Source organism: Erpetoichthys calabaricus, chromosome 14, assembly GCF_900747795.2.
Source record: "Erpetoichthys calabaricus chromosome 14, fErpCal1.3, whole genome shotgun sequence".
Lineage (NCBI taxonomy): Eukaryota > Metazoa > Chordata > Cladistia > Polypteriformes > Polypteridae > Erpetoichthys > Erpetoichthys calabaricus.
The window spans coordinates 52,961,889-52,983,587 of record NC_041407.2 but is presented as its reverse complement, the minus strand read 5'-3'; positions in this window follow the sequence as shown (position 1 = coordinate 52,983,587).

Sequence of the window (21,699 nt, the reverse complement as noted above, 5' to 3'; positions counted from 1 at the left end):
TCCTTTTGTAGTCTTTCAAGTTGTGAGGTTTACGGTAGTTTGGGTTTCAGTCACATTTGGGCTTATTTGTCCATTTTCCAGCAAAATAACTTCTGAGGCTAAGCTAAACCCATATGACTGTACAAAGAAGGAGACATGACTGGGTGTGATATGCCAAATAACCAATTTAAAAATAAGGCAGTTAAATTATAAAAATTGAAATATGGTCAAAGATTGTCTGTATATGCTTCATGAACTACTGTAGCTATGGTTCGTTTCTTGCTTTAGTCTTTTATTGTCTCCATGCTAAAAGCACTATTGTTATAGCTAGCTAATATAGATTTAAAGTTCCTCTGTGCTCTACATTTTACATACTTATGTATGAAATCACCACACCATAGTTCTGTACTAAATTAACTTTCTTTTCACAGTAGAGTGATTTTTTTAAATGACCAGTATACTTATGAGATGCAGAATCAAAGGGAACATTCCATGTAACCAAAGACATGCTGGAAAACAACTCCTTTTGCCTCTCTGGACCTGTCTTATGTATCCACCTCAAAATTAACAAATTAAAGCACTGGCTTCTGTGCTACACCCCCTCCCTGTGTTCTTTCTTCCTTTAGTCGATACTGTAAGTCTTTGCTGACCTCTGGGTGTTTTGATAGTTGTTTAAAACCAGGCAAAGTTCTCTTTTAACAGAACCAAATATCTTTGTACCCCTGAGTGTACTAGAACCCCTTAAGGACCAGCACCAGAATGCAGTTTACAAGCTTCCCATTCCCTTAAAGAGACAACATGGTCCCACTAATTACCACTGGAGGCTGGGTAAAGCCACTAGCAGCTAGGGGGACAGGGATAGGGGAAAGTGCTGGCAAACTACTGGTCCTGTCTGAGCTCATCCTTACAGTAAATAAGACTTCAGCTTCACTAGCTAGGAACGTGTGCTACCACTTGTCAGCCAAGAGGTCTTTGTGGCTATTGCCAACCATGCATTGCCTCATTCTCACCTCTAGTTGGTCAGCCAGGACTGACATTTGATGGATCACCTGCCCTGTTCTTCCAAAGTTGATACTTTCTCTCTCTACATCTTCTTGGGGTACTACACATGTCATGGTCTACTGACCCTGTCAACAAACTGCACCTCAGTAGCTACCAAGTTAAATATTATAACCTTAACGTCCAAATGAGAGAACATATGAAAACTATATCTTCAAAGGAGAGCCTGAGAGCCATTTGATCTTAGAGAGCTCATAGCTGTTCCAAAAAGACCTGCACATTTAGAAGCAAACTGAGCTGAGCTTTAGTATTCTTGAAATGCAGTGAACTAACAGAATAAAACAAGGAACAAAGTATATACTGTAATCACTCAGAGCTGTCTTCATAAGGCCAAACAATCATTCAGGCATTTTGTCATCAGTCTATGGTTTAGTTAGTTAACAGCTGATTTTCAGTGGCTAAGCGTTTAGCACGGTTGCCTTATAGATCCAGAAGACTGTATATAAACTGCACTTATAGACTGGGTTTGACTTTTGAACCTGTTACTGTATGAAAGGTTTGCTACTTCTCGGTGTATCTACCTGGTTTTGCAGCAATAACTTTAGTGTTTTATTCATATCTCAATCACGTGCGGACAAGATCAAATAGCAATTCTAAACTTGCTCAGTTTAAAAGGGTGTAGGCTTGTCTATAACTGTGTGCCCTGCGAATGTTGGGAACAAAAGAGAACTAAAAAGTTATTTTGGCTAAAATTAGCTTGTGACAGGGAATTGCAGTGAGTGGAAGGGCAATAGATTGTTGTTAGAAAAAAAGGCCAAGACCAGAACCAATAAATTATGCAAAAGACCAATAATTAAAAACAAAACATCACAAAACTAAGCCGCCAGTCGATGACAGAAATTCACTGAGGATGTATCAAGCATTTTATTTTTAATCCAGGGCTTGACCAAGAGAGAACAAGTGCTACAATCTCTTCAAGCATATACATCACGATAACCTGCATTGCAGCGCTGAACACTTGACTGGCAGTGGTAGCCCGTTACAGTGAACAACACAACTGTGATGATCATGATTCTTGGCTTTAAAACAATATTCTAAAATCAACATATTAAAATCAAACTACAGTATGAAAAATAAATTAAAGAAATACCAAAACTGCTAACAGTGACTTTTTGGATGCCAAAGCTATTTCATATTGATTTTTTTTTTTTTTTTTTTGTAAAATTTATTATCCATGGACAATAAAAAGGTTTGATATATTTCATAACCTTTTCTTGGAGTGCTACAAAAAATCTCCCAATTCAGAAAAATAATCAGAATTGGCAAAATTATAGGTGGTCTTAACAAACTAAGAGTGTGGTAGAAGAGTGATTCAGTCCAAACACAGTACAACAAAGGAATGTGTAATATGTACAGTTCTTTAAAAAGCCTCAGACAGTGATTCCTGCCCAGAAACACTTGAAAAACACTTAAAAAATATGTAAATGATGTAGCAGAATTTAATTATTTCTCCTCACTGTGGTGAAGATAAGTCACTTCTTAGATTACCAAAATTAACCATACAGTCAAAAATTCTTCACTGGTTCGTTACAATCCTGACATAAATGCTACTAATTTGAGTCAAATGATTAGGCATAGTAAACTGTTATTTTCTCTTGAGTTATCTCAGTAAACATCACTTCCTGGGGAAAAAACAGGTAGCTTAAAAACTGCTGCCTAAAACTATTACTTTCAGTGACCTACCACAGCAATTGGATGATTACATTGACAAATGAATGCATACTAAAGTACGAATGAAGACACTCATTCATTCAGAAAAATCAGTTTGCAGCTGTGCTTTCCAGTAGACATCTCAGGAAATAGCCTTGGACACGGTCTACAATACTTTTTATCCTTTTAAAGGAAAGCATAATGTGCTCCTTCATTATAGGATTTTAAACACCACTTACTATTCTCATGGAAAAAGACTGAAAGTAAATTGACATAATGCAGTATGCTCAAAGATAAATAATTTTCCATTCATTATTATTACCTGTATCCTTGGTGTTTTAGAAATATCTAAAATATTATTATTTCTCATAATTTGTCATGATGCAGGGTGCACGTTGTATAAATGCTAGTATGTGACATCACAACACCATTCATTTTCCTGTAATTGAGATCAAAAACCCTGGGAAATCTGTTTTCTGATATGTATTGGAAGGCAAGAGGCCATCTGATAACATTTTGCTTCCAATTGGTATAGTTAGCCTGGCATCTTTATTGTTTTGTACATTTTGCTTAAACTTTTCTAAGCTCTAGTTACCGATCTGATCACATTGGAAGCATCTGTGCTTGGCACCACTGCCGAAATGCCCACGGCGTCGTCTACGTCCAGGAGCCTCTCCATGTTTGTCACATCAGCAATGACAGTAACCCTGGGTGGCCTATCCAAGAAAATTGGATGTTCAAGGCCCTGAGCCCGCAGTTGAGGCACCAAAGGGTGATGATTGCTCCAGGAACGAGGTCTGGCAGGTTGAGATTGAGTGGCTGGCAGAGCAAATGCACCACCCTGTCTCCAAGCAGCCTGGGAGCCTTCCAAACGATTGGCCAAGATGAACAGCCAGTCAATGTTGTGCCGAAGAAATTTGTCCCGGAGCACCATGTCAATGGCTACTTTTTCCACAATGCGCTCAATTGGATCCCCCTGGAACCAGCTCTGAACTTAAATCATGCAACTGAGCACGGATAGGGTGATCAGGGTCCAGTATCCATTGGCGAAGCGCAGATCCCTTAGCCAGGGAGCTCGTAGTTGTACGAAGAATAACTTGCTGCTTTAAGTAATCATAATCACCAAGCCTATCGGGAGGAACATTTCACAACTCAAGCAGGGCATCCCCAGACAAATATGGGACGATGATGGCAGCCCAGGTTCATCTATTCCAGCACATTGAAGTTGCTGTGTGTTCAAAAGCTAACAGGAACATCTCAAGGTCGTCAGAAGGACCCATCTTCGCCAGCAGATCCTCCAGAGGAACAGCATGAATAGGAGGCATATCTTCTGGGTCAGGAGGAAGCAGAACGTATTGAGCGGCAAGAAACACATCGTCCTGGGTATCCATCTGTGCAACCACTTCTGGTACCACTTGTCACTTGGGTCACAAAGTTGCACAGGTTCATTCAGGGTTTTCAACAAACAAAAACTTTATTCGACTACTGCATAATAAAGCATAAAGAATAAAGCAGAGGTTGTCTGGGAGAAGAGAGACAAGGCAGTGAGACAAAAAGGACAATTATGGTGTGAACATTTAAATGTTTGAAGCCCCGTGTGAGATGCAAATCAAGCAGCAGGCTTGCAGCTGATCCAGCAAAGAGGAGATGAAAAACTGTTTGTTTCTCATTGAATCACTGTTTAAGAGAGGATTTCGGAGGAGCGGCCACGTTCTCAGCATGTTCACAATAATTATATATATATATATATATATATATATATATATATTTATATATATATTTTGTGAGGGACGGCCGGCAGCTCAACCCAGACAATACCCCCACGACGTTAGATGGCGACTTCCCTACAGCTTAGCGGTGCCCCAGATTCCCATGTATATATACATATATACATATTTATACATATATATATATATATATACTGTATATATATATATATATATATATATATATATATATATATATATATATATATATATATATATATATATATATATACTGTATATATATATATATATATATATATATATATATATATATACTGTACATATATATACACATATGTACATATATATAGTATATATATATATATATATACATATATACATATATATATATATATATATATATATATATATATATATATATATATATATAAAGATTGTATAAAATATATATATATGTTGTCACAAAACGATTCTGAGACAGAAAAAGGTTTGGGGCAGCAACCCATATAATCTCAAAATCCTCGGCTGCAAAGTCGTTGAAAGCTAATGAATAGCACTGATGTGCATACAATTGTGTCCAGGATAAGACTGAGGAATTAGGAAAGAGGGCAGGGTTTTAAAGGGGAAGACAGGAAGTGAGGTCATAAGGATCAGGGATGTGTTCGTTCTCCATTGGACCGAGCCCGGACATGACGTCAGAGGGGCCGGAGCCAGTCAGGTCCCCTTCCATTGGCTCGGTCCCAGAAATGATGTCACGAGAGCCAGGTGGAATCCCCTGGGAACGGTCTGCAGGCAAGAGAGAAAAAGAGTCAGTGCACTCTGCCACCTCCCGGCATGTATCAGAACTGCCGTCCCTCAAGCCCTTTAGCTGCCTCCCATGCGCACGTGTGTGACAATGTATATATGTATGTATATATGTATGTATATATGTATATACTGTATATATGTATGTATATATATATATATGTATATATGTATATATACAGTGTAGGGCCTTTAAGCCGCGGGCCAGTAATCCGCAAATTCGCTTAAGCCGCGCAAAAAGCTTGGATCCCAATTTTTTGACACTATGGATTGTATGGACCTAAACATGACCTCTCAAACACTCGAGACAGGTGTTGACAGCTGTCATTTTGGCATTTCGAATGTCCGTGATTGACATGCTATGCACTATCACAGATTAAATATTTAAATGCTGGCTTATAACTTCAAAGAGGTATTTATAGAAGATTAGTCTTTTATTTATCAATAAACAATAAAATAACTTACAATGAAATTCAAATATTAATCTGTTTTATCCACGCTGAGTATCAGCGTTATGGAGGCCGCCATTGTAACCAATTCACACCTTACAATGCTACAAAGTTAATCCGTGTTAAATCCGCAAAAAATCGACTCATATTTAAAGTATTATTTTTAATTCGATAATCTGATAAAACTTGAAATTGTATAAATATGAGTCACAAACCCAACGTAAATCACTTCAGTTTCTGAATTTATAGCGAGAACATCATATTTGCTTTAAGAATTTTTATGCCATGAGTAATAAACGTAAACACGCTTCATATGATGTTCAGCAAAAGCTGGATGTCATTGAAAGAATACGAAACGGCAAAACTCGCATTAAAGTAAGCAGAGAGTTAGGGGTACCTGAGCCAACACTACGCGGATGAATCAAAGATGAAAACAAATTAAGAACATTTCTTGATGAGCTTGATGAAGGTGGTTTAAGACGCAAGAGAGCCAGAACGGCAAAAGATCCAGAATTAGACAAAGCAACTTTTAATGCATTTTGTGAGGCTAGAAACAATGGTAACCCTATTTCATTATTTATTGTAATTTATGCATTATGAAAAAATATTTAAGCCGCTGACCACCTAGGCCACGGTTAAGCAGTTTGGACCCCAATCACCGCGGCGTAATGGCCCTACACTGTATGTATATATGTATATGTAAATATGTTTATATATGTATATACATACATCTTGTGAACAAAGACCCCGAGATACTTGAACTCCTCCACTTGGGGCAGGATCTCGCTCCCAACCCTGAGAGGGCACTCCACCCTTTTCTGGCTGAGGACCATGGTCTCGGATTTGGAGGTGCTGATTCCATCCCAGCCGCTTCACACTCAGCTGCGAACCGATCCAGAGAGAGCTGAAGATCATGACCTGATGAAGCAAACAGGACAACATCATCTGAAAAAAGCAGTGACCCAATCCTGAGTCCACCAAACCGGACCCCCTCAACACCCTGGCTGCGCCTAGAAATTCTGTCCATAAAAGTTATGAACAGAATCGGTGACAAAGGGCAGCCCTGGCGGAGTCCAACTCTCACTGGGAACGGGTTTGACTTACTGCCGGCAATGCGGACCAAGCTCTGACACCGATCGTACAGGGACCGAACAGCCCTTATCAGGGGGTCTGGTACCCCATACTCCCGGAGCACCCCCCACAGGATTCCCCGAGGAACACGGTCAAACGCCTTTTCCAAGTCCACAAAACACATGTAGACTGGTTGGGCGAACTCCCATGCACCCTCCAGGATTCTGCTAAGGGTGTAGAGCTGGTCCACTGTTCCGCGACCAGGACGAAAACCACACTGTTCCTCCTGAATCCGAGGTTCGACTATCCGACGGACCCTCCTCTCCAGAACCCCCGAATAGACTTTTCCAGGGAGGCTGAGGAGTGTGATCCCTCTGTAGTTGGAACACACCATCCGGTCCCCTTTCTTAAAGAGGGGGACTACCACCCTGGTCTGCCAATCCAGAGGCACTGTCCCTGATGTCCATGCGATGTTGCAGAGACGTGTCAACCAAGACAACCCTACAACATCCAGAGCCTTGAGGAACTCCGGGCGTATCTCATCCACCCCCGGGGTCCTGCCACCAAGGAGTTTTTTGACCACCTCGGTGACCTCAGTCCCAGAGATGGGGGAGCCCACCTCCGAGTCCCCAGGCTCTGCTTCCTCATTGGAAGGCATGTTAGTGGGATTGAGGAGGTCTTCGAAGTACTCCCCCCACCGACCCACAATGTCCCGAGTCGAGGTCAGCAGCGCACCATCCCCACCATATACAGTGTTGACACTGCACTGCTTCCCCCTTCCTGAGGCGCCGGACGGTGGACCAGAATCTCCTCGAAGCCGTCCGAAAGTCGTTCTCCATGGCCTCCCCAAACTCCTCCCATGCCCGAGTTTTTGCCTCAGCAACCACCGAAGCCGCATTGCGCTTGGCCTGCCGGTACCTATTAGCTGCCTCCAGAGTCCCACAGTTACAAAAGGGACTGGTAGGAGTCCTTCTTCAGCTTGACAGCATCCCTCACCGCAGGTGTCCACCAACGGGTTCGGGGATTGCCGCCACGACAGGCACCGACCACCTTACGGCCACAGCTCTGGTCAGCCACCTCAACAATAGAGGCACGGAACATGGCCCATTCGGACTCAATGTCCCCCACATCCCTCGGGACATGGTCGAAGTTCTGCCAGAGGTGGGAGTTGAAGCTACTTCTGACAGGGGGCTCTGCCAGATGTTCCCAGCAGACCCTCACAACACGTTTGGGCCTACCAGGCCTGACCGGCATCCTCCCCCACCATCGAAGCCAACTCACCACCAGGTGGTGATCAGTTGACAGCTCCGCCCCTCTCTTCACCCGAGTGTCCAAGACATGTGGCCGCAAGTCCGACGACACGACCACAAAGTCGATCATCGAACTGAGGCCTAGGGTGTCCTGGTGCCAAGTGCACATATGAATACCCCTATGCTTGAACATGGTGTTTGTTATGGACAATCCGTGACGAGCACAGAAGTCCAATAACAAAACACCACTCGGGTTCAGATCGGGGGGGCCATTCCTCCCAATCACGCCCTTCCAGGTTTCACTGTCATTGCCCACGTGAGCATTGAAGTCTCCCAGCAGAACGAGGGAGTCCCCAGAAGGTATGCCCTCTAGCACCCCCTCCAGGGACTCCAAAAAGGGTGGGTACTCCAAACTGCTATTCGGTGCATACGCACAAACAAATGTTAGGACCCGTCCCTCCACCCGAAGGCGGAGGGAGGCTACCCTCTCGTCCACCGGGGTAAACCCCAATGTACAGGCTCCAAGTCGGGGGGCAATAAGTATGCCCACACCCGCTCGGCGCCTCTCACGGGGGGCAACTCCAGAGTGGTACAGAGTCCAGCCCCTCTCAAGGAGATTGGTTCCAGAGTTCAAGCTGTGCGTCGAGGTGAGCCCGACTATATCTAGCTGGAACCTTTCAACCTCGCGCACAAGCTCAGGCTCCTTCCCCTTCAGAGAGTTGACATTCCACATCCCAAGAGCCAGCTTCTGTAGCCTAGGATCAGACCGCCAATGCCCCCGCCTTCGGCCACCACCCAACTCACACTGCACCTGACCTCCAAGGCCTCTCCCATAGGTGGTGAGCCCATGGGAAGGGGGACCCACGTTGCCTCTTCGGGCTGTGCCTGGCCGAGCCCCATGGGTGCAAGCCCGGCCACCAGGCGCTCACCATCGAGCGCCACCTCCAGGCCTGACTCCAGAGGGGGGCCCCAGTGACCCGCGTTAGTTGACTATGCAACGCGATATCCAGAAGTAGCTGCTTTGAAAAAGGCCAACTCCTCCGCAGTAGCCAAAGCTCTGTGCATGATTTTTAATCGTATTGGCATTCCTAGGGAACTTTTGACTGACCAAGGCACACCTTTTACTTCTCGTGTGATGAAACAATTGTGTAATAGATTCACTATTAAGAAATTGGGCACCACCGTTTACCATCCACAGACTAATGGTTTGACTGAACGGTTTAACAAAACCTTAAAACAAATGATCAGAAGAGTTGCTCATAATGATCCCACAACTTGGGACACCATCCTGCCTTTTGTTATGTTCGCGGTGCGGGAATCGCCGCAAGCATCCAATGGTTTGAGTCCGTTCGAACTGTTATTTGGCAGGCGCCCAAGAGGCATCCTAGATGTTGTACGAGAAGAATGGATAGGACATGAAACAACATCTCTCGGGGAGAGTTTTGCAGAGCGGGTAGTTTCCTTACAAGATAGAATTTCTAGACTTTCTTCTATTGCTGTGGAGCATCAACAACGAGAACAGGAAACACAAAAATGTCTTTACGATAGACGCAGTCAGCTTCACGAATTCAAACCCGGCGATCGTGTTTTAGTACTGGTACCGTCTGACCCGCACAAATTCCTAGCTAAATGGCAGGGCCCGGCAGTTATCGAGGAGCGTATGGGACCAGTAAATTACAAGGTTAGAATACCAGGCCAGCGAAAACCATTCCAAATTTTACACATTAATCTCTTAAAGAAATGGCACGACCGACAAGGGGTTTACACTTTCTTGGCTGCTGTTCCTCAGACTGATGTTGTCATTGGTAATGATCTGACTGGTTCACAAAAGATAGAATTATTAACCTTGATAGAACAGAACACTGATGTTTTTTCAGACTTGCCAGGCATCACTAGTTTAGCAGAACATAAAATCACCACTGAACCCGGTGTTTGGGTTCAGATGCGGCCATTTCGAATCCCGGAAGCACGAAGAAATATTGTGCGTGAAGAAGTCAAGAAGATGCTGGAACTCGAGAAAGTAAAAGTGACTGGTGTAGTCCGGTCGTGTTAGTTCCCAAGCAAGACGGTTCAGTTCGTTTCTGTATCGATTTTAGGCGCTTGAATAAGGTTTCTAAATTTGATGCTTACCCAATGCCCCGAGTAGACAAGCTGTTGGAAAAACTGGGTCAGGAGACTTATATCTCCACGCTGGACCTCACAAAGGGTTATTGGCAGGTGCCTCTAGAGGCTGACAGTTGTGAGAAAACAGCATTTGCGACTCCTGATGGACTTTATGAATTTACAAGACTCCTGTTTGGTCTTCATGGGGCCCCTCTAACGTTTCAGCAAATGATGGATCAGATACTGCGTCCACATTCTGAATATTCTGGGGCATATCTTGATGATGTGGTGATTTTCAGCAATGATTGGCATTCGCATTTAGAACATCTCCAGGCTGTCCTTGATAGCCTGAAACAAGCTGCATTGACTGCTAACCCTAAGAAATGTAAACTTGGTATGTCTGAGACTCATTATCTAGGTTACTCCATGGGCAGGGGTTTACTTCGTCCACAATTAAGGAAAATAGAGGAGGTGCTCACTTACCCACATCCTAAAACGCAGAAACAGGTGCGCGCTTTTCTGGGGCTAGCTGGTTACTACAGAAGATTCATCCCTGACTTTGCAAATAGGGCTGCTCCCCTCTCAGAGCTTACAAAATGAAGAAAAAACTGCCCTATTGTATGGACAGAACCTTGCGAACGCTCCTTTTCGGATTTAAAAACCGCTCTGTCTTCTTATCCAGTGTTGCGAAATCCCGATTTCTCTAAAGATTTTATACTACAGACAGACGCAAGTGCATTCGGAGTAGGCGCAGTCCTATCCCAGGTTTTTGATGGGGAAGAACACCCTATCACATACTTGAGTAGGAAATTACTCCCCAGAAAACCCAATTATTCAACTATTCAGAAGGAATGTTTGGCGATCAAATGGGCTATAGAAGCGCTATGTTATTACTTATGGGGACGAAAGTTCACATTAGTAACTGATCATGCTCCACTTCAATGGTTATATCGTCAAAAAGATACAAACTCCCGTCTCATGAGATGGTTATAGGGATTACAACCTTACAGTTTTGTAGTCAGGCATTGACCTGGCTCTGAGCATATTAATGCTGATGTCCTGTCACGTCTGTTTGAACCTGGTCTGGAAGATCGCTTGATTCACGGAAACGTGAATAAAGCTGAGGGAGGGGGTGTGAGCTGCGAAGCTGATCGCACCCCCAGAGGATACAGACGCCCCTGGGAAAACCCCTAAGAAGCATGGACAGACTACCTTCACATTCCTCTTTTCCCTTCGGGCTGGCTCTGTCGTGTGGTATGCCTCTCGCGCGGTGCTCCGCCTTCTTAAAAAGCCTGCACGGGCTTCTTTCAGTTTGTTAAATTGATTGTTTGCTTCTCCTTATCTCTCTCTCAGACATTCTCTACTCCTGGCGGAACTGTCATCTCTGACTTGTCATGGAGCACGTTTAAACTTTTGAAAAAAGACAAATGTTTGTTTGCAGTGCTTTGAATAAAGTTCCTTTTTTTTCTACAACCTCCTGTGTCTCTGTGCAAATCTGTGACCCAAGCGTGACAATGTATATATATATATGTATATATATGTATATTTATGTATATGTATATGTATATATATATATATATATATAATTATATATATATATATATAATATATATATATATATATATATATACATATATATATAATTATATATATATATAATTATATATATATATATACATATATATATATAATATATATATATATATATATATATATATATATATATATATATATATATATATATATATATACAGTGGAACCTCGGTTTACGACCATAATTCGTTCCACAACTCTGGTCGTAAACCGAGTTGGTCGTGAACCGAAGCAATTTCTTCCATAGGATTGTATGTAAATACAATTAATCCGTTCCAGACCGTAGAAACTGTATGTAAATATATACATTTTTTCAGTTTTTAAGCACAAATATAGTTAATTATACCATAGAATGCACAGCGTAATGGTAAACTAAATGTAAAAACATTGAATAACACTGAGAAAACCTTTAACAACAGAGAAAACTAACACTGCAATAGTTCGCGCTATAGTGCTAGGAACCGCTCTCGCTAAAAACACTTTTTTTAATGAGTTTTAAGCACAGGGGAAAAAAGGAACATTTGAAAAATCCGTAATTTAATAAACCACCAAGAAAAGTAACACTGCAACAATGCAGGCTACGAACCGATCACCGGAAACATAACTGAAAACAAAAACAAGCCTTCTCTAACTTATGCGTCCCTCAATCGCTCTGTGTGTGTGTGCGTGCGTCTCTCTTTTGCGAGCCTGGAGCGCTCCTGTGTGTGTTCGCGCGTCTCTCTCCTACCCCCCCAGCCTGTGTGTGTGTGTGTGCGTGCGTCTCTCTCCTTCCCCCCCCAGCCTGTGTGTGTGTGTGTGCGTGCGTCTCTCTCCTACCCCCCCCCAGCCTGTGTGTGTGTGTGTGCGTGCGTCTCTCTTTTGCGAGCCTGGAGCACCTGTGTGTGTCTCTCTAGCGCGCGCCTCTCTCTCTCCCCCGCCTGTGTGTGCGTGCGTCTCTCTTTTGCGAGCCTGGAGCGCCTGTGTGTATTGTCACGCTTGGGTCACAGATTTGCACAGAGACACAGGAGGTTGTAGAAAAAAAGGAACTTTATTCAAAGCACTGCAAACAAACATTTGTCTCTTTTCAACAGTTTAAACGTGCTCCATGACAAGTCAGAGATGACAGCTCCGCCAGGAGCACAGATTGTCTGAGAGAGAAAGAAGGAGAAGCAATCAACCAATTTAACAAACTGAAAGAAGCCCGGAGCACCGCACGAGAGGCATATTACGCGACAGAGCCGGCAAGAAGGGAAAGGAGGAATGTGAAGGTAGTCTGTCCATGTTTCTTAGGGGTTTTCCCAGGGGCGTCTGTATTCTCTGGGGGTGCGATCAGCTTTGCAGCTCACAGTGTGTCTGTCTAGAGCGCTCCTGTGTGTGTGCGCACACGCCTCTCTCGCACGTGTTCCTGTGTGTGTGTGTGTGTGTGTACAGCCCTCTGTCTCTTGCGCTGCCTCTCTGTGTATGTATGTGTGTGTGTGTGTGTGTGTGTGCGTGTGCGCGTGCGCGTGCGCGTGCTCTCTCTCGCTCGCTGCACAGGAAATGCACAGGGAGAGAATGAACATCAACAAACCGAAAGGGAACCTGGCTTGTTCGTAAACCGAGTGTTTGGTCGTGAACCGAGGCAAAAGTTTGGCGAACTTTTTGGTCGTAAACCGAGTTGTACGTATACCGAGACGTTCGTAAACCGAGGTTCCACTGTATATATATATATATATATATATATATATATATATATATATATATATATATATATATATATACAGTTAGGTCCATAAATATTTGGACAGAGACAACTTTTTTCTAATTTTGGTTCTGTACATTACCACAATGAATTTTAAATGAAACAACTCAGATGCAGTTGAAGTGCAGACTTTCAGCTTTAATTCAGTGGGGTGAACAAAACGATTGCATAAAAATGTGAGGCAACTAAAGCATCTTTTTAACACAATCCCTTCATTTCATGGACTCAAAAGTAATTGGACAATTGACTCAAAGGCTATTTCATGGGCAGGTGTGGGCAAGTCCGTTGTTATGTCATTATCAATTAAGCAGATAAAAGGCCTGGAGTTGATTTGAGGTGTGGTGCTTGCATGTGGAAGATTTTGCTGTGAACAGACAACATGTGGTCAAAGGAGCTCTCCATGCAGGTGAAAGAAGCCATCCTTAAGCTGCGAAAACAGAAAAAACCCATCCGTGAAATTGCTACAATATTATGAGTGGCAAAATCTACAGTTTGGTACATCCTGAGAAAGAAAGCAAGCACTGGTGAACTCAGCAACGCAAAAAGACCTTGACGTCCATGGAAGACAACAGTTGTGGATGATCGCAGAATCATTTCCATGGTGAAGAGAAGCCCTTCACAACAGCCAACCAAGTGAACAACACTCTCCAGGGGGTAGGCGTATCAATATCCAAGTCTACCATAAAGAGAAGACTGCATGAAAGTAAATACAGAGGGTGCACTGTAAGGTGCAAGCCACTCATAAGCCTCAAGAATAGAAAGGCTAGATTGGACTTTGCTAAAGAACATCTAAAAAAGCCAGCACAGTTCTGGAAAAACATTCTTTGGACAGATGAAACCAAGATCAACCTCTACCAGAATGACAGCAAGAAAAAAGTATAGAGAAGGCGTGGAACAGCTCATTATCCAAAGCATACCACATCATCTGTAAAACACGGTGGAGGCAGTGTGATGGCTTGGGCGTGCATGGCTGCCAGTGGCACTGGGACACTAGTGTTTATTGATGATGTGACACAGGACAGAAGCAGCCGAATGAATTCTGAGGTGTTCAGAGACATATGTGTATATATATATATATATATATATATATTGTCATGCACGTGCGCTTGGGGAGCCGCGGAAAGACCCGGCGAGTAGCGTAACACATCGTGCCAGGGGATTAAGGCGGGGTACTAACCTTTCTTTCTCTTGTTCCCACAGAAAGACAGAAACAATGCCGCCATAACTTTCCCTGGACTCACTAAGCCACGCGCTGCCACTTCCGCATTCCATCCCTTCCTCTGGTCTCGCCTTGATGACGTCACGACTCCCATAATATACTTCGGTTCCTCCCAGCATTCCAGTCATCAGTTTACTGTTCCTCCTGATTTAAGTTCCCTCTATGCACTACGAGGGTGTTCTTTGTAATGACCGTAAGTCAGAGCACTGTTCAAATTTTTTGTTTGTTTACAATTTCTGTACAGTATATGGGGCCGGAAACCCCAAACCTTTATATATTTCTGTCTCCTTATTACAATATACAGTGCATCCGGAAAGTATTCACAGCGCATCACTTTTTCCACATTTTGTTATGTTACAGCCTTATTCCAAAATGGATTAAATTCATTTTTTTCTTCAGAATTCTACACACAACACCCCATAATGACAACGTGAAAAAAGTTTACTTGAGATTTTTGCAAATTTATTAAAAATAAAAAAATTGAGAAAGCACATGTACATAAGTATTCACAGCCTTTGCCATGAAGCTCAAAATTGAGCTCAGGTGCATCCTGTTTCCCCTGATCATCCTTGAGATGTTTCTGCAGCTTAATTGGAGTCCACCTGTGGTAAGTTCAGTTGATTGGACATGATTTAGAAAGGCACACACCTGTCTATATAAGGTCCCACAGTTGACAGTTCATGTCAGAGCACAAACCAAGCATGAAGTCAAAGGAATTGTCTGTAGACCTCCGAGACAGGATTGTCTCGAGGCACAAATCTGGGGAAAGTTACAGAAAAATTTCTGCTGCTTTGAAGGTCCCAATGAGCACAGTTGGCTCCATCATCTGTAAGTGGAAGAAGTTCGAAACCACCAGGACTCTTCCTAGAGCTGGCCTGCCATCTAAACTGAGCGATCAGGGGAGAAGGACCTTAGTCAAGGAGGTGACCAAGAACCCGATGGTCACTCTGTCAGAGCTCCAGAGGTCCTCTGTGGAGAGAGGAGAACCTTCCAGAAGGACAACCATCTCTGCAGCAATCCACCAATCAAGCCTGTATGGTAGAGTGGCCAGACGGAAGGCACTCTTTAGTAAAAGGCACATGGCAGCCTGCCTGGAGTTTGCCAAAAGGCACCTGAAGGACTCTCAGACCATGAGAAAGAAAATTCTCTGGTCTGATGAGACAAAGATTGAACTCTTTGGTATGAATGCCAGGCGTCACGTTTGGAGGAAATCAGGCACCGCTCATCACCAGGCCAATACCATTCCTACAGTGAAGCATGCTGGTGGCAGCATCATGCTGTGGGGATGTTTTTCAGCGGCAGGGACTGGGAGACTAGTCAGGATAAAGGGAAAGATGACTGCAGCAATGTACAGAGACATCCTGGATGAAAACCTGCTCCAGAGCGCTCTTGACCTCAGACTGGGGCGACGGTTCATCTTTCAGCAGGACAACGACCCTAAGCACACAGCCAAGATATCAAAGGAGTGGCTTCAGGACAACTCTGTGAATGTCCTTGAGTGTCCCAGCCAGAGCCCAGACTTGAATCCGATTGAACATCTCTGGAGAGATCTCAAAATGGCTCTGCACCGACGCTTCCCATCCAACCTGATGGAGCTTGAGAGGTGCAGCAAAGAGGAATGGGCGAAACTGGCCAAGGATAGGTGTGCCAAGCTTGTGGCATCATATTCAAAAAGACTTGACGCTGTAATTGCTGCCAAAGGTTCATCGACAAAGTATTGAGCAAAGGCTGTGAATACTTATGTACATGTGATTTCTTAGTTTTTTTATTTTTAATAAATTTGCAAAAACCTCAAGTAAACTTTTTTCACGTTGTCATTATGGGGTGTTGTGTGTAGAATTCTGAGGAAAAAAATGAATTTAATCCATTTTGGAATAAGGCTGTAACATAACAAAATGTGGAAAAAGTGATGCGCTGTGAATACTATCCGGATGCACTGTATATATACTCCTGATAGAGCAGCGATAGAAGGACACCAGCAGTTTTTGGGGATGTTATTTTTCCCGAGGACTCTCAGGAAATAAAGTCTCTGCTGAGCCTTCTTCTCCAGCTCAGCTGTGTTCACACCCCAGGACAGGTCTTCCATGATGTGGACTCCCAGGAAGCGGAAGTCTGACACCCTCTCCACACAGTCCCCTCCGATGTAGAGTGGTTTGATGTCCGTTTTCTTTTTCCTGAAGTTCACAACGAGCTCCTTGATCTTACTTGTGTTCAGGAGCAGGTTGTTGTCAGTGCACCATGCTGTCAGCCGCTCAACTTTGTCCCTGTAGGCGGATTCATCCTCCCCAGAGATGAGCCCCACCACAGTGGTGTTGTCTGCAAATTTGACGATGGTGTTGCTGTGGTGGGCAGGGGCGCAGTCAGGTGTGTACAGCGTGAAGAGCAAGGGGCTCAGCACACAGCCCTGAGGAGAGCTGGTGCCGGTGCTGATGTTGATGGCCGAGGAGATGTGAGGGCCCACCCTAACCCTTTGTGTGTGGTCTGTCAGGAAGTCTTTAATCCATCCCAGGGCTAGCAGCTTGCACACCAATCTGTGAGGGAGGACGGTGTTAAGAGCAGAGCTAAAATCAATAAAGAGGAGATGTGCGTAGCTCTCTTGGTGCTCCAGATGGGACAGGGTAGCATCAGCAGCATCCTCAGTAGGCATGTTAGCCCTGTAAGCAAATTTGTGTGCATCAAAGGTGGGAGAGATGAAGGACATGATATGACTCCGGGCCAGTCTGTCAAAACACTTCATCAACACCGGGGTGAGTGTTACTGGCCGATAGTCATTCAGGCAGGTTATTGGTGATTTTTTTGGTAAAGATGGAGGATTTCAGACAGGGAGGAACTGAGGCCTGGGACAGTGACATGTTAGAGATATTTGTAAAGACCCCAGCCAGCTGTTCTACACAGCTCCTTAACACACGTCCAGGGACACTATCGGGACCTGCTGCCTCCTTAGGATTGACAGCCTGGAATGAGCGTCTCACCTTGTGTTCCTTCACCCTAAGGGAGGGTGATGTTATTGTGAGCTGCTGCTGCGTGCGTAACACCTGCCTCTGGTAGTTCCATCTCAAAGTGAGCAAAAATGTGGTTCAGCTCCTCTGCCATTGAGGTGTCACCTTCAGCAGCTCCATGGCTGGTCCTGTAGTTGGTGAAGTGCTGGACTCCCTGCCAAACCTGCCTGCTGTTATTACTGTCCAGGTGCTCCTTAATCCTTTTCCTGTAGTCCCTCTTAGCCTTTCTGATGCCTCTGTTCAGGTTGGATCGTGTCATGCTGTAGAGAGCTTTGTCACCAAACCTAAAGGCAGTGTTCCTTTCCTTTAGCAGCCTCTGAACCTCTCTTGTCATCCAGGGCTTCTGGTTTGGATAGACACGGATATGTTTCTCCACTGTGACAGTGTCAATGGAAGTTTTGATGTAACACATGTGACGACCCGGCCGGGACGCCCCTGCTGTTTATGTTCCGGGGGAGCAGCCATGGACAGCTCAATACCTCCCCGGGATGCTTGGTGGCAGCCTTCCTGGCCGATGCTGATTCCCCATGCTCCTGCCGGGCTCCGTAGGAGATTGAGTCTTCCACAGCCTGGTTGGAAGCTCGGATGGCCGCTAGGGGGAGCTGCATGGAGTCAACAGCCTGGATGGACGACTCTTCAGCCCCACCCGGAAGTGCAATTAGGACCAGGTGGTCAAGCACATGGAACGCTTCCGGGTGGGTTTTAAAAAGGACCATCCACCACCACTCGAGAGCCAGAGTCAGGAGGAGGAGGACTAAGCTAGAGGAGGAGTGGTGGTCAAGGAGAAGTGTGTTTTGGTGATATTGTGATTGTGTTTTGGGACTGTGTTGGGCTGTGTGGCACGGGGAAGATATGTCCCACAGCTGAAGAATAATAAAGCCTGAGTTCAATTTGTACCTGCCTCTGCGCTATACGGCGTCCAGATTACACACAATACACTGTCGGTGTAGAGTTCCAGGTCTGGACTTTCAAAAATGTCCCAGTTAGTCCTGTTGAAGCAGTCCTGCAGCTGCAGAGTGGTGTCATCAGGCCAGGTTGTGATGGATCTTGTGGTGGTAAGAGCAGATTTGCAGAGAGGGGTGTATGCAGGAATCATCAGCAGTAACATGTGGTCAGACTGGGCCAGGTGTGGAAGCTGTTTAGCTCTGTAGCCCAGCTTGATGTTTGAGTAGACCTTGTCCAGTGTGTTGGTTCCTATAGTAGCACACTTTACGTGTTGGTGGAGTTTGGGGAGCACTGCTTTTAAATCCACGTGATTAAAGTACCCTGCGATAATGAACACTGCATCAGGGCAATGGCTCTGTTGGCTGCTAATGCTGCTGTATAAATGTCTCAGAGCCAAGTTAGCATTAGCAGCTGGTGGTATGTAAACAACGGTTATCATTACCACATTGAACTCCCACGGTAAATAGATAGGTCTACATTTCACAGTCATATACTCCAAGTTAGGGGAGCAATGGCTATCCACTATCACTGCGTCTGTGCACCAGTTATTATTGATGTACACACACACACACACTCCTCTGCTCTTACCGGAGTCTCTAGTCCTGTCGTAGCGCTGCAATGTGTAGCCTGTTAGCTCAATAGCCAAGTCCGGTATGCATGAATGGAGCCAGGTTTCCGTGAACACAAACAGGCTACTGTCCTTGATCATGTGGTCTGATGCAACCTGAAGCCTCAGTTCATCCATCTAGTTGGCAATAGATCTGGCGTTAGCAAGGAAAACGTTTGGAAGCGGAGGTTTGTGAGGCTGTCTCTGTAGTCTATCTAGTGCACCGGCCCTGCATCCTCGCTTCTGCTTCCTCTCTCTGCTCCGCCTTCGTTGTCGGGCTCTGGGGATGGTAATCCACAGGGAGCCGGGTGTCCTGGCTATATCCACCGGAATGCTATGCGAATGAATGAATTCCGCCGTAAAACTCCCCTCACAACAGACTCTGATCTTAAGAAGATGGTCTTGGTTGTAGTATATGTTCACCCAACAGGATGTAGAATGAACAGAGTGGTGGCTCTGAGGCTAGGGATATGCACTGGCAATCGGAAGGTTGTCGGTTTGAATCCCGTAAATGCCAAAAGGGACTCTGCTCTGTTGGGCCCTTCAGCAAGGCCCTTAACCTGCAATTGCTGAGCACTTTGAGTAGTGAGAATATAAATATAAAGTGAGTGAGTATATAAATGCAAAGAATTATTATTATTATTATTATTAAAATCAACACACACACACACAAAACAAAACTCTGAAGGGGAGAGCACTGAGCTGCTGTAACGATGTACGCCGCCATGTTATATGCAAGTGCAAATCAATATAGTTCATATGCAAATTAGCAGAATACATATAAAACCGTATACAGTATTTCAAACACAAACTGATACTATACAGACACAAACCAATACAGTTCATATGAATAAAACCAGTATTGAACATATGCAAACCAATAATGTATGCCTGCAAACTGATAGTACTGCAAATACTTATAAACCTATAGTGTGAACATTTAAACCAACAGATTAAACAAAAGAATAGAATTTATGGCCTGTTTGGCCTCTCATAACTTGCATTCTGTTTTGCATTAATTACCCTTGATATGTGTAGAACTTGACTAGAGTCCACCTGTAGCAAATTGACTGGATTGAACATAGTTTTGAAAGAAGCACACCTGTGTATATAAAGTTCTACAATTAGCACTGAATGTCAGGAGAAAATCCAAGTCATGAAGTCAAAGGAACTCGCTATAGACCTCCGTGATAAAATTGTGGTGAGATATAAATCACTGCATGGTATTAAACCATCTGTAAAGCTTTGAGTGTTCCCAAGAGCACAGTGCCCTCAATAATTGTGAAATGGAAGATGTTTGGAACCACCATGACTCTTCCTAGAGTTGGCCACCCGGCCAAACTGAGCAACTGGGCAAGAAGAGCTTTGGCCATGGAGGTGATTAAGAACCCAATGCTTCAGAATTCCTCTGCTGAGGTGGGAGAACCTGTTGGCAGGATGACCATCTCAGCAACACTCCATCAATCAGGTGTTTATGGTAGAGTACCTAGACTAAAGCCACTCTTGAGTAAAAGGGGGCCACTTATATGACTGAAAGATTTTAGTTTTTAATTTTTTAAATAAATTTGCAAAACTTTTTGAAAACATGTTTTTACTTTGTCATTATGGGTTATTGAATGCAGATTGGTCATAAATGGGGTCAGAATTCTTTCTGAATCTACTATGTTGTCACTAGCAGAAGTAATTGAAAAACAGAATCATTTACACAATGCAATATTTCTTCAGTTACATAATTAATAAACTGCATTATTGATGGAAAGCAATGGATTAAGGATAATTTGAATTTACATAAAATGAAAAAAGAGTATAGGTATGGTAACAAATACATATTGTTAAGAGAGTACTGCATATTCTTAAATTAGAAAAACCTTAAATTTTAGTTTTAGCTGAATCCAATAGAAACTTCTGCGTAATCTTTGAAAAAGATTGAACCTTCTTATCCATGTAATTTTGGGGCTTTCTAAATCCTGTTAAATCCATATTAATAATATTTCAAAATTAAGGATGTTTCTTCAGCTTCAAAATCTTAAAAGTTAGTCAATTTTTGATCTCAATTAGAAATATGAATACTCTTTTTTATGGTCACGTTGTTCAAATTGTTTACTTACTATTTTATAGTTTACCCAAAACACAAAAGCAACCATCACAAGTAGAGCATAAGGAGCATTATGGTATAACTCTAATTCCTAAATTATTTCAATAGTTTTTCATTAATTTTTCTCGGGGTATCTTAAAATACTCCTTCTTTTATAAAGTCATAAATATTTTACAACTCCTCTGTCAGACAGGTACAGACAGACAGACAGACAGACAGACAGACAGACAGACAGACAGACAGACAGACAGATAGATAGATAGATAGATAGATAGATAGATAGATAGATAGATAGATAGATAGATAGATAGATAGATATAACTTTATTACTTAATAGTGTCCAAACTCCAGGGCATACATTGTGATTTTAAGATGCTGGCCTCCTTAATTGTCTCAGGATAGATTAAACTAGAATACATGAGTGATCCT